The sequence below is a fragment of the Triticum urartu genome, chromosome 6, assembly GCF_003073215.2.
Source record: "Triticum urartu cultivar G1812 chromosome 6, Tu2.1, whole genome shotgun sequence".
NCBI classification, from domain to species: domain Eukaryota; kingdom Viridiplantae; phylum Streptophyta; class Magnoliopsida; order Poales; family Poaceae; genus Triticum; species Triticum urartu.
Genome location: NC_053027.1, coordinates 359,114,495 through 359,130,160, shown reverse-complemented (window position 1 = coordinate 359,130,160; position 15,666 = coordinate 359,114,495).

The following is a 15,666-nucleotide window of genomic DNA, read 5'->3' as shown; positions in this document are numbered from 1 at the left end:
GGAGATGATGGCATGCGCAAGGGGATCAAGAACGGAGTTACAAGTGATGATTTCAGGACTTTGAAGCCACCATAAGGAGTGCATGAAGCCTTGGACGAAATATACAAGATGTCACTTCATAAACTTCGTCCAGAGGCTAGTTTAGGTGCTGCGTCACCTTATTATTGGGCCAGGCCCATGTATTTTGGAAATACTTAAGTATAGGATGTTTTAGAGTCCGTATGTGTGGGGAAACAAGAGTTGGGTTGGTTTCAGACCCCTCCTCTAAGGGCCAGGAAATTCCCCCCTCTTCCTCCATATATATAGCCCTTAGGGCATCGTTTAGACTTTGGGTTTTGTTTAGATTAAAAGTACGGCATAGCTGCAACTTCGCGTACTTCGTTTGTGTTCAACGACCAGACCAAGGTGTCACAGAACCCCACCTTGATCAATAAAGTTTTCATCTTATATTCGCAATATCCAGACTGCAATCTCAGTTTCTTGCTTGTTCTTCGTTTGCTCGCAGGAAACAAACCCTCGTGGTCAGGTTGATCATGCTCCGGCGTGGTCAATAACTCCTCGGAAGTTGGTTTAGCGATTGCTAAGGCGCGATGTCTCGCACGTTCGTAGTCGTCAAGGCCGACTCCCTCAGAAAACGATAGCCACCATCTTATCAAAACATCGGGACACCTTCGCCTCTATCAACCGAGACACGTCTCCGGTCAATAACCAATAGCGGAACCTGGATGCTCATGTTGGCTCCCACATATTCTACGAAGATCTTTATCGGTCAAGCCGCATAACAACATACGTTGTTCCCTTTGTCATCGGTCTGTTACTTGCCCGAGATTCGATCGTCGGTATCTCAATACCTAGTTCAATCTCGTTACCGACAAGTCTCTTTACTCGTTCCGTAATACATCATCCCACAACTAACTCATTAGTTACAATGCTTGCAAGGCTTATAGTGATGTGCATTACCGAGTGGGCCCAGAGATACCTCTCCGACAATCGGAGTGACAAATCCTAATCTCGAAATACGCCAACTGAACAAGTACCTTTGGAGACACCTGTAGAGAACCTTTATAATCACCCAGTTATGTTGTGACGTTTGGTAGCACATAAAGTGTTCCTCCGGTAAACGGGAGTTGCATAATCTCATAGTCATAGGAACATGTATGAGTCATGAAGAAAGCAGTAGCAACAAACTAAACGATCATTGTGCTAAGCTAATGGAATGGGTCAAGTCAATCACATCATTCTCCTAATGATGTGATCCCGTTAATCAAATGACAACTCATGTCTATGGCTAAGAAACACAACCATCTTTGATCAACGAGCTAGTCAAGTAGAGGCATACTAGTGACACTGTGTTTGTCCATGTATTCACACATGTATCATGTTTCCAGTTAATACAATTCTAGGATGAATAATAAACATTTATCATGATATGAGGAAATAAATACCACATTGCATATAAGATCATCTTGGATCACCTTGTGAGAAACACGGGGAACCATACATACATAGCATACTTGGGATAGAAAGTTATCCATTTTGCATCTTATAGGTTGTGCACAAGTGTCGTATCTGCCTATTGAGCAATCGTGCTAGCGTCTCTCTTGAGTTGTGCAACACGAGCGTTTTCCGTGGATTCCACATTTTGTGCTCATCCTTGGTTGCATGACCCCATTTATCTATACGTGTGTGTGTTTCCGTTTGCCACATATTGCTATTGGTCTACTTGTTTCACTTGCGAATTTGTGAATCTCTTTCAACATTATTGAATCTTGCTAACATTTTGCATTAAATTTTTGTGCCACTATCCTCACTGAGCTCCACCATAAGCCTTACTTGTGTAGGTGTGAGAAACCGACAAGAATTGGTACCAATTGTTCTATTTCCTTGTCCACATTGGAGTGATTATTGATCCACTTTCTACTTCGGTCAAGGTACATTTGGTATTCGTTCTTCTCTTTCTACCACTCACATTTTTCTCTTGGAGTGATGGATAGGCAAGGCATTTCATCTTCGGTCTACAACAACAACGACGAGTTCGATGCCACGAACAACTCCACCGACGCCAAGATGCAAGCTCAAATGGAGGAGATCAAGGACCTCATCAAGTCCTACAAGCGGTCTTCCTCATCCTCGAGAAGACGCTCAAGAGCACATGCCTCCGAGCTACCATCTCTGGCAAGATCACATCGGCATCGACACCATCACCAACAAGGACGTGAAGGTCAAGAGCTGAACACCAACAACCGCTCGACGACTTCACCGCCCTCGTGGCATCTTCGCCAAGCGACTTCAAGGCATCTACGCCTACGGACATATGGCATCTTCGCCCACAAACACCTCAAGAGAAGCTCCCCAATCTCAAGTCCACAACTTCCACGAGCTACTACAACCTCGACCTTGAACACACGATTCCTTTCTATGGGACTCAAGAACCCGAGGAGTATCTCGAGTGGGAGCGTTTGATGGACGACTACCTCAAGCTACATCAAATTCCTCCCGAAGATCAAGTGAATTGCGCCATAAGGAACTTCCACGACTACGCGTCCACATGGTGGCTTCACACACCTTCACAGACCTACAACATGAGTTGGACCAAGACGAAGAGAGCTTTGCTGCGAGAGTTTGTGCCTCCAACCTACACGGTACAACTTCAACGCCAATTGGAGAACACCATCCAAGGATCCAAGTCCATCGACGAGTACTTCAAGGAGATGAAGACTGCCTTGCGACGAGCCGGCGTGGACGACCCCATTTTGATGAAGTTCCACTTGATGATGGGATTGCACAATGACATCTCCAAGACGATCTTCTTCAAGAACTACAAGTCCCTCAACGACAACTACATTGGTGCTCTCAAGGCGGAACAAGAACTCATGAAGGCCAAAGCTTCTCCACCCCAAGCTCACTTTGCGATGACCAAGCTCCATGAGAACGAGCATGAGGCTAGTACCACCATGATATCCAAGCCCGACGAGCTCCAAGACGATGCTCCCAAGTTCAACTTCACCGCCATCCCTCTTTGTGCCATTGACGATGCCGAGTCTACTTCGAATCCTTTTCAAGATGGTCCGGCGACAAGTACGACTATGAAGAACCTCAAGGACCAAGCTTTGGAGGCGGTGGCAAGCAAGGATGATGCTTCCATCTTAGGAGGAGAGAGTAATGATGTGCCATCTTCGGCCTTCATCCACCGCGACAACAACGAGATGGTTGAGCATGGGATTTTCCCTTCGACCATGGCGACATGTGATGACTTGAGTGACTTTAGCCACCATATTGAGAGTGAGAGTGATTTCACCACTAGCCCCATATATGATGTGTTTCCACAATTCCCATGTGAGGAGAGCCACAACCCCCACCTCTTGAGTGAGATGAGTGACTCCACCATATGTGAGTTTGAGTGCACCTATTTTGAGGGAGTGAGTGAACCACCACATAGAGAGAGTGAGATAGTTGATAGGTCATGTGAGGCCACTTTGAACACTAACAACTTGACCTCTACCTCTATTGTGTCTTCTCATTTGGTGCTAGGTCCCATATATGATGACGCGCCGATTCACGATGACTACGTCCTACCTTTGGACAAGACGATGGCCATGGTGGAATATGATGCACCCCCCACATGGTTCCATCAAGTTGATGATGATGACCACCATTTGGTCTTTACCACCTCACCTACACCTCTTGAGTGGAATGACAAAGGTAACATAGGTGAAGGTGATGCTCTTGTCCCACTAGTGGACTATCATGACATTGATTGCTTGCATGATGTTGATCCCCATATTTCCATGCTTCATGCTAGTGTGACTTCCCCATGCAATGATTTACCCATTTATGATGAGTATGATGATTGCCAAGTGGAGTCTATTAGTTGTGATGCCATGTTACATAGGATTTCTTGTGTTAATTCTCTAGGTCACATCATGTTTGCCAATCCGCTTGACTTGTCATATGATATGCATGAGATCAACCACATGTCATATTTGCAATCTCTTCATAGTGACTATGCATATGTCATCCAGATTAACCCAATTTGCACTTATGGCATAGATGACAAGCCCATGGTTATTGGCATTTGTTTTTCTTGTGATGATATTGATATGCTCCCTTTGCATCATTTCTCTCATATGCCATGCCATGACCACCTAGCTTCGGATATGCATTGTTTTGGATGTTGTCCATTTTCTACATATGATGTTTCCAATATTGCTCATGAGGAGACCCCCATAGTTTCCTCATACATTTTAGGAGACTTTGATTCAGACCATCCATTGCATGATCCCAATACTTGTGTGCACCATATGCTTCCCATGAATAAACATGCTATTGATGTGCCATATACTTGTATGCTAAATTTGCATCCCCATCGTGTCATACACAATAACTATTCTTTCATGATGGATGACATGTTCTTATACCATGCATCAAATTTCTTTGACCGATGCTTATCTTGTGCTAACTCACACGTGCACATACTCATCATGATGGATGATGTGTACATTTACCACGCGCACAACTTGTTTGGTTTGTGTCTCTTTTGTGTAGGTACCCATGAATACTTGTCAACCTCGCAATCCCACGAGTTGACAAAACGAGCTCTAAAGAGCAATGATGACTTGGGATCCCATGGATTGCCTTTCCCACAGCTCTCTTCACGCGAAGTCTTCGCGCATTTCTTCTACATGACCCTCACTTGGCTATGGGTTATTGTCCATTACATATTATATGCCCATCTTGCCATGTTCACTTTGCATGATATGCTCATTACTATGCCTTTGCCATGCATTTGTGACACACGCTTTGCATTACACATGATGATTGATTCTCATACTTGTATGTGTATTTGCAAGCTTGGTGGAGATATTGCTTGTTCTTGCCATATTTGCTTTGTGTCCCATGCCTATGATTATACTATGATCTTGCTTTGTGTTTGTCCTTGCGATATGTCATGTGCATTGCCTATTCCTATTATTTGCTCACATGACATGATTGCCATGATTTCCTCTAGTATGTTGCATCTTCGCACTACTAGCTTGCATGACTTGTTTCCTATGATTGCTTGCCTTGTTGCATCACCGATGACTCATACTTGCACATGATTATTATTGCTTCTCGTCATATCTCTCCATATGTTGCATCTCTCACGCTAGATGATTTGACATGTATTGAGAGCAACAATGCCCCTAATCTTGATAATGAGTTTGCCCCCATAGCATTCTCACATATATTTGGAGATTTGGACATATTTTTTGTGAAGCATGCTTGTCTTACCTCTTTGCACCATATACCTAGTGCCATGAATATTGCCATTGTTGCCTCATATTATTCACACACTTGTGCTTCTAATGGTTATGTGCAAGAGAAGAGAACCATCATGATGGATGATGTGTTTATCTACCATGTGCATACGTTCTTTATTTTGTTGTGTGCATGTGTAGGATACTTGGACCTTGTGTCAACTTCCACGTCACGTGAGTTGACAATCCGAGCTCTTGAGAGCGAACCACCTCCTACCACGACGACTCTACATCATACTTGCTTGTGCTTCGGCATTGTGAAGGACGCACAAGGACATGCTTTCAAGGTGATATCCTTCTCCTTCGAGAAACCCAAAACCATGAGCATGAATATTGTGGATCATACTACTTGTGTTGCTTGCACCTTGAGACTTATTTGTCATCTTGGACCCCTTGATTGCGCACATGTTAGTGATATTGCATTCATTCACAATCACCACTTTGCCATGTATCATGATATATATGCATTGTGTGTTGCATCCAATTCTTGGATTAGTTGCCCTTATGATATGCTTGGTTGCAACAATGCCGTTTCTTCACATATGTCATGTCCCAATGATTGCTACATGCTTGCCTTGATTGCCTCACACATGATGAATACTCGCTCTTTCTATTGTGTTGAGTGCCATACTATCTTCACTACACCCTATGCACATTATGCTTGGATTGTCTTGCACGTCCCATGTGTTTAGACACTTTATTTTACTCGATGTTGTGAATGATGCATATGCCTACCATAGAACTTTCATTGAGCAATTTGTGAATGCTTGCTATGAACTTGAGGTAGATGCTTCTTCTCTTGCTACACATATTTGCATCACTACCTCACATTTACATGCTTGTTTCCATGATGCCCTTCTTTGTGCTCAATTTATGTGCTTACATGCCATGTCACAATCCTTTGTCACACCATATGCTATGCTTGATGACAACACTTGTTGGGTGTATCACCTCTTGAATGCTTGGTTTTGCACTAACGCTAACCGCATTTGTTTTTCCAAGTGTTTGTTCTCCTTGCTCCTTTTAAAGGAATCACGAGACGGTGCGACATTGGAGAGTGCCCATTTCAAGATTCAAGATGATGAGAACTTGGTGATCGACCACTACTACACGGTGACGCCATCTCTTTCCCATGGTGATTTTGATTTCGATCCGAGGTAGGATCTTTCCCAAGGGGGAGGGGATGATGCGGAGCATCCTATGGACATCACCATGTCAAGAGTTCATTCCGCAAGTGACACGTGCGACATCTACTTCACATCATAAAGGTGAATCCTCTCCTTTACACGTGCTCACTTGACCCCTTCGAGGATGGTGTACTACTTGACCCTCCATCGTGCATGCATAGGTATTGTCGGAGCTTCATGGATGATGAGGATGAGTGCAAGCGCCAAGGATCACCTACACCATCTGCGAGGGAAGCGTGGAAGAGAAGGAAGAAGAAGCCTGGACAAGCTTCTAGAAAGCCTGGAACTTCCGGCCGCTGCCCGGAACTTCCGGCCACCGGAACCTCCGGTCATCCCGAAGCTTCCGGCCCTGCTGCACCGAAGCCGTCCGAGAGTGTGCCAACTCTCTGGATAGCCCGGACCCTGCCCGGACCTTCGCCCGGAACCTCTGGCGCCCGGACCTTCCGGACGTCCCCGAAACTTCCGGCCCTGCCTGCGCGCAGACACTCGGGCCGAAGCCCATGTAACCTTTCGCCCCTCACTTACACCTTCGTGGACCTAGACTATATATACTCCACCTCCTCCTTTATAGGGTTAGCGTTGTGATAGCTCATTTGAGAGATAGAGATACGCTCATCCATATCGGATCTCCTCCGTGCGAGAGACTGCGGCCTCTTCGGAGAAGATCCCTTTGGATTCAAGCCCCCTTTCTAAGGGAAGACCCCCCCGTGGATTCAAGACCTCCTCACGGAGAAGACCGGCTACCCTTGTATCGTCCTTAGTTGTTCGTGGATCGTGTATCTTATCTTATGTATTTGAGGATCTAGCGCATGTGTGATCATTCTTGTTGGTTTGAGTGTTCTCTTGTGTTCCCCTCGTGTTTTCCCCTCGTTTCCCTCCTCGTGTTCTTTGTGTTCATCGCGGGATTTGCTCCTTTCATGAAAGATCAGGCTATAGGGTTCCTACCCTACATCACACAACATGCAAGCGAATAATCCCACAAAAGAACAAATCAACAACATTAACAGCACCATCAATTTTATGACATGGTATAAAGTGTGCCATTTTCGAGAACCTATCCACGACAACAAATATGCTATCCCTCCCCTTCTTTGTTCGAGGTAAACCTAAAACAGAGTCCATAGATATATCCTCCCAAGGAACACTAGGTACATGCAAAGGCATATATAAACCATGAGGATTGAGTCATGACTTAGCTTTTTGACATGTAGTGCAGCGAGCAACAAAACACTCAACATCCCGTCTCATCTTTGGCCAAAAGAAATGTGTAGCAAGTATATACTCCGTCTTCTTGACGCCAAAGTGTCCCATTAATCCTCCTCCATGCGCCTCCTGCAACAACAAAAGACGAACGGAGCTAGCTGGAATGCATGGCTTGTTAGCACCAAACACAAATCCATCGTTAAGAATGAACTTGTTCCAAGTTCTCCCTTCCTTACAATTCTGCAATACATCTTTAAATTCAGCATCATGCACATATTGAGCTTTCATGGTCTCCAAACCAAATATTTTAAAGTCAAGTTGTGAAAGCATAGTATAACGACGAGACAATGCATCAGCAATAACATTTTCTTTACCCTTCTTGTGTTTAATGACATAAGGGAAAGGCTCAATGAATTCAACCCCTTTAGCATGTCTACGGTTCAGTTTTGCTTAACTTCTAATGTGTTTCAAAGATTCTTGATTAGAATGTATAACAAATTCCTTGGGCCATAAATAATGTTGCCATGTTTCTAAGGTCCGAACAAGAGCATATAATTCTTTATCATAAGTAGAATAGTTCAGACTAGGCCCACTCAATTTTTCAGAAAAGTATGCAACATGTTTGCCAGCTTGTAATAACACACCTCCTAATCCAATTCCACTAGCATCACATTCAAGCTCAAATGTCTTATTAAAATTAGGAAGTTGGAGTAAAGGAGCATGTGTAAACTTATCTTTCAATACCGTGAAGGCTTCTTCCTATGCGGTACCCCAAACAAAAGGCACATCCTTCTTTGTAATCTCGTTGAGTGGTGCAGCAATGGTGCTGAAATCTCTCACAAAACGCCTATAGAAACCAGCGAGGCCAAGGAAACTCCTCACTTGTGTGACCGTTTTGGGCTACGGCCAACTCTCAATAGCTTCAATCTTGGCTTTATCAACTTCAATTCCCTGTGGAGTAACAACATAGCCAAGAAAATATACTCAGTCGGTGCAAAAGGTGCACTTTCCAAGGTTACCAAACAAACGTGCATCACATAGAGCAATAAAAACAGCACATAAATGCTCCAAATGTTCCGCCAAAGATTTGTTATAAATCAATATGTCATCACAGTAAACTACCACAAATCGTCCAATGAAAGCACGTAAAACTTCGTTCATTAATCTCATGAAAGTACTAGGTGCATTAGTTAACCCAAAATGCATGACTAACCACTCATATAATCCAAACTTAGTTTTAAATATTGCTTTCCATTCATCTCCCAGTTTCATACGAATTTGATGGTATCCACTACACAAATCAACTTTGGAGAATATTGTAGAGCCACTCAATTCATCAAGCATATCATCTAGCCTAGGAATAGGATGACGATAACGAATAGTAATATTATTAATGCCTCTACAATCAACACACATACGCGACGTGCCATCCTTTTTCGGCACTAAAATGATAGGAACATCACAAGGACTAAGGGATTCACGTATATAACCTTTGTCGAGCAGTTCTTGTACTTGACACATAATCTCCTTCGTCTCCTCTGGATTGGTACCATATGGTGCACGGTTGAGTAATGATGCACCAGGAATTAAGTCAATTTGATGCTCAATCCCACAAATAGGTGGTAATCCTGGTGGCACATCTTGTGGAAAGACTTCAGAGAACTCCTGCAAAATGTTAGTGACAGCAGGAGGCAAATAGGAAGGCACGTCCTCGAATGAAAATAATGCCTCTTTGCACACAAAGGCATAGCAAATAGATTTGCTAAAATCTAGATCATCAATATCAGATTTGGTGGCAAGTAAACATGCACTTTTCAATTTAATTTCAGAAGCAACACTAGATGGTTTATTATTAGGCTTCTTTTGTTGCTCAAATTCTTTTGCCACAATCTGATTTTCACTCTTATTTTTCTCCTGTTTTGCTTTATTAGCTCTATTAATATCATCTTTCAAAATGGAATCAGGAGTCATAGGAAGCAAAGTAATATTTTTATCCTTATGAACAATAGTATACTGATTGTTTCTACCATGGTGTATAGAATTTTTATCAAATTGCCATGGTCTACCAAGTAATAAGGAACATGCTTGCATAGGTACCACATCGCAATCAACATAATCAGCATATGTAGAGATACTAAAATGCACACGAATAGTACGTGTTACCTTAACCTTGCCGCTATTGTTGAACCATTGGATGTAGTAAGGATGTGGATGTGGTCTTGTAGTGAGAGATAGCTTCTCCACCATATCCATGCTAGCCAAGTTGTTGCAACTCCCTCCATCTATGATGACGTGAACAGAACGTTCCTTCACAACTCCCTTTGTACGGAACAAATCATGCCTCTGATTTTGCTCAGCTTGTGTGACCTGCACACTCAAAACACGTTGAGATACTAAACATTCAGACCTGTCAGCATCTTCTAGAGCCATGTATTGCGTCTCATGATCAGAATCATCTCCACCATGTTGTTCACATGTAATAAGAGCCAAAGTCTCCTCATCATAGTCACTAGCAGACTCATAGCCACCATCCTCAGTTGCAATCATCACACACTGAGATTTGCATTCTCTCACAAAATGTCCTCTTCCCTTACAACGACGACAAATAATATCACTTGTGTGCCCTATTGATAACATGGAAGAAGAAGAGAAAATACAGAAAAGATTATGCAAAGGCTTGGATTGGTTCGGATAGGATGAAACAACCCTAAATTTTTTTGGCCTTTTTTCACGGACTATAGGTATGAAGAACATACTCGATCTAAACTACGAAAAACTATAAAATCTCACTAAGCAAGCTGGAAATCTGATACCACTTGATAGAAGCGAAGGTGTCCCGATGTTTCGATGATATAGATATTGTTTTCTGTGGGAGTCGACTTTGACGATCCGACTACAAACGTGCGAAGACGTCGCGCCTTAGCAATCGCTATACCAACTTCCGAGGGTTATTGACCACGCCGGAGCACGATCAATCTGACCACAAGGGTCTATTTCCTGCGAGCAAACGAAGAACAAGCAAGAAAATGAGATTGCAATCTGCATATTGCGAATAAAACAGGAAAGCTTTATTAATGAAGGTGGGGTTCTGTGACGTCTTGGTCTGGTCGTTGGACACAAACGAAGTACGCGGAGTTGCAGCTATGGCAAACTTTTAATCTAAACAAAACCCAAAGTCTAAACAACACATACGGAGGAGGGGTCTGAAACCAACCCTAACTCTTGTTTCCCCACACATACGGAGTCTAAAAATAGCCTATACTTAAGTATTTCGAAAATACATGGGCCTGGCCCAATAATAAGGTGACACATCACCTACAATAGCCTCCGGACAAATTTATGAAGTGGCATCTTGTATATTTCGTCCAAGGCTTCATGCACTCCTTATGGTGCTTCAAAGTCTTGAAATCATCAGTTGTAACTCCGTTCTGGATCCCCTTGCGCATGCCATCATCTCCATGCTTGGTCTTGCTCTAGTGTTCATCCCTATTATCCATGCTAGGCCCTTCATTTGTAAGCAAAACAAATGTATCCAATTTAGGCAGCATGATATTCTCATGAACATTAGAATCATCACCAAGAAATGAAAGTACCTGATAATTTAATTAGCGTGCGCGAGCTCTAGTAATTGGTCTAGTATGTATAGCACCAGGGGGTGTGGGTGTAACAATGGTATTGATGTCCTCATCATGTGTTCGACAGGCCATGGTTGAAACGGGATCCTGTTCATCGGGAGGGGTCTGGCATACTGCAAAACAGAGGAAACGGACCTCCTACGGTGGAAACGGGGTCCTGTTGATCGGGAGGGGTGTGGTGTATCGCAAAATGGAGGAAGCGGACATGTGTTGGAGCGCTATGGTCGAAACGGGGGTCCTGTTCATCGGGAGAGGTGTGGCTACTGCAAAACGGGACTCAACGGGATACTATTCATCTCCACCCTCGACCTTCTCCAGCCTCCACGGGAAACTGTTCATCCACGGTTGACCTCCTCCAGCCTCCAACTGCGTCTGTTCATCCACGGGCTCCTGTTCATCCAGTGATGTAGGGTAGAACCCTAGTGGCCCGATCTTTCACTAAAGGAGCGGATCCCGCAAAGAACACGAAGAACACGAGGAGGGAAACGAGGGGAAAATCACGGGGGGGACACAAGAGAACACTGAAACCAGCAAGTATGATCACACATGTGCTAGATCCTCGAAACACAAAGGGATATACAAGATCCAAAGTCAACAACGGACGATACAAGAGGTAACCGGTTCTTCTCCATGAGGAGGTCTTGAATCCACAAGGGGATCTTCCTGTGAACAGTCTTGAATCCAAGGTGGATCTTCTCCGTAGAGGGGCCGCGGTCTCTATCGTGGAGTAGATCCGATATGGATGAGCGAAGCTCTATCTCTCAAATGAGCTATCACAACGCTGACCCTAACTAGGAGGAGGTGGGGGAGTATATATAGTGCTAGCCCATGAAGGGGTAAGTGAGAGGGGGATACATGGGCCCTAGGCCCGATCTCTGCGCACAGGCAAGTGCCGAATGTCCGGGCTGGGGGCCGGATGTCCGGCGGCTCACGAAGAGCCGGATGTCCGGGCCTTTGGCCGGATGTCCGGGCTGGAGTTGCCCAATTCTTTTGCTCTCTGGTTAGCGTGCTCCGGATTTCTGGGCGAAGGGGACGGATGTCCGGGGCTTCGGGAGGAGCCGGATGTCCGGGGCATGGGGACGGATGTTCGGGGCCTGTAGCAGCTGGCTCTTCTTCCTTCTCCTTCCTTTGCTCTCGCGCACACTTGGCCTTGGTCCTTGGGCTCTCCTTGGTCTCCTCGGGTGTACCTGAGTATGCACAAGGTCCACGCTTGAAGTAGCATCCATGTCTTACATGCGGAAAGGGAAGATTCAGAAAGGAGCGAGTTAACCTTGTGTCCAATAGAATATGCTCGAGTGTACATGGGGATGATCGTAGGATGCTCCGCATCATCTCCCCTCCCTTGGGAAAGATCTGACCTCGGATCGTGATCCTCATCACCATGGAAACGGTTGTTGTGGACGGACTTGTAGTTGGACGGAGTTGAAGACATTGCGCCATCCAAGTACTCCAAGTTGTCGCCGGAGTGGTATATATGCAAGAAAAGAAAACACAAACGACACTCGAAAATACAATGGTTAGCGCACACAAAGTGTCCATCATGTAAGGAAGAGTCCGTGCAACAAGATTGATCATGACAAGGTTCATGAAGCTTATCCAAAAGAGATGGAATGGTATGCAAAGCATTCATGGGAGCAAAAGCATTCATTATGCACACAAATGTGTTGTGAATATGATCAATGCAACCACAGTGCAAAATGATGTCATAGTGAGATGGTTTATCAATAGCATGAATATGGCAATGGATGCTCAAGATGAGTATGTGATCATGAAATTGATGATGGGCAATATGATCATGATGTATGAATATGCCATCAAGGAAGATCACAACAAATTTGCTAAGAAAGTGCACAAGCTCATATATCATGGATGACATGGGAATACAAGATGCAACATGGCAATCATGATGTGAGTCAATCCATGCATAAGATGCAAATTTGTCATGTGTATGATATGTCCATCGAGCATGACATGTTTGAGCACAATCACCAAATATGGAGGTGTTGGAGTACCAATGCTCGATGTCGTGGCATGAGTGGAGGTTCAAAGGTGCATCCAATAAGTCCGAGCGCTCCTCAACTTGAAGCTCCATAGAGCCAATCTCCCATGTAGCTCCTCCATAAGCGAGATGTAACATGTAGACCACAAGAAGGAGAAAACAATGAAAGAGTGACCCATCCAATATGCGTAATTGAGGATGGCTCAAAGGGAAGGAGTTCACCTTTAGGAGATTCTCGCAAATGTTGGTGTTGCACATCGTGTATGCCTTCACATGACCAAATTGTCTCATGACGGTATTGCCTTGTGAATCCTTCAAAATGAAAGAACGTAACAAACACTCGAAAAAACAAATGAGGTTAGCGGAAGTGCAAAACCTATCATTAGTGTGGTAAGATACCCAACAAGTGTACGCATCATGCTCATCATAAGAAAGGACAAGGGAGCATTTCATGGTATGGAGGCATATCATGCGAGAACAACCAAATACAATAGGCTCAATCAAGCAAGCATGCATCACAAGTAAAGTGTCCAAGTCGCCACGATCAATAGGCATAGATGCATAAGTTGGAGGCAAGCAACAATGAACAAAATATATCATGTGAGAGGCATGAACATATACATCATCAACCCAAGAAAGAAAGTAATAATGGAACATGGGTGATGCGAGAAAGAAAGCAATCATAGCAATCAAGTGGTGTGAGCTAGTAGTGCGAAGATGCAACATACTATAGGGAATCGTAGCAAGCATGTCATGGGTGCAATAGTGTGCATGAATAATTCACATGACATAGCACAAGCATGAAAGGATGATATGAGCAAAATAGCATCAATAGCATGAGGCACATGATAAACATGGCAATAGCAATAAGGATCTCCACCAAGCATGCAAATACACATAGGAGTAGCATAATTGTGAATCATGGGTAGATGCAAGCAAGGGTCACAATTGCATGGCAAAGGCATAGAAGCAAGCATAGCATGCAAAGTGAACACGGTAAAATGAGCATGAAGCAACAAGCGGTATATAGCCCATAGCCGTGTGAGAGCCAAGTGAGAGAGATGCGCGTAGTCGTTGCACGAAAGGAACAGTGGTAAGGATAGTCCACGGGATCCAAAGTCATCTTTGCTCTCAAGAGCTTGTTCCGTCAACTCTTGGGATTGAGAGGTTGACGAGTATACGTGAGTGCCTACACAAAACAAAGACAAAGGGTAAATTGTGTGTGCATGGTATATGTACACATCATCCATCATGATGCGCACGTACTTGTTATGGTTAGCACAAAATATCCAATGCTCGAATAAATGAGATGCGTGATATGCGCTGTATTAATTGACCATCAATGAAGTGAAGGACTTTACACGCGTCAAATTATCACATGGGGTGGATCTTCATACAAAAATGCATCCCCATGTACCCGCGTGTGCGTGCGAGGGAACGAGTGCGTGCATGGCGTGCGTGCACATCTTCGCTTTGTGCATGTACCGCCATGTCCACTAGTGTGGCTCCGAGAGAATGACTAAATTCTTCTGGAACAAGCAGCACGTCACTGTGATCAATCCACACAAGGAGGTCGCGACAACGCCTCCACATGTGCCACGTGGCTTCATGAACTGTAAGAGAGACACTGTGTAGCGTGCCATTGGAATTCTAATTTACGTGTTTTGCACATACTTGAAGTACCAGTAAGGTACACGTGCATTGCACACATCAGATTTGGCAACCAAATTATGAATAAATACCACACTATAGCATGTAAGCTCTGAGTCATATATGCCTGATGTAGACCTTCGTTTAATTCTTATAGTTCATGTCATTCAAAATAAATTAGTTTTTTAAAAAAGCTAGGGCTTCTTCGATTCGTAGGATTTCCAAAACGCGGGAATAGGAAAAACATGGGATTAGAGTGGAATGTCGTCTAGAATCCTACAGGATTGTACGAGTGTTTGATTGTGCATAGAAAAACACAGGATTCTTTCAAAGAGGTTTGAGTGGATGGGATGTTTCCTATGAAATCTAGTGCAAATGAATCCTATGGAAAAAATCCTATGGTTTACAATCCTACGAATCAAACAACCAACACAAGAAAAATTCCTAAGGATTAGAATCCTCCAAAATTCCTTTGAGAATCCTTTGAATCAAAGAAGTCCTTAATCCATTTTATGATTCATGGAATTCTGCGTTGTAAAGCATAAAGTAAGAACAAATAATGGCAATTCAACTAGACAAAAAGTTTGGGCAGTTATGATACGAAAGATTCTAGAACAAAGGAGAAGCACTTCTGTTTTGAGGTTTGTGCATTATGCTTAAGTTCAACCATGGAGTCTGCTAGATTGTACATGTGG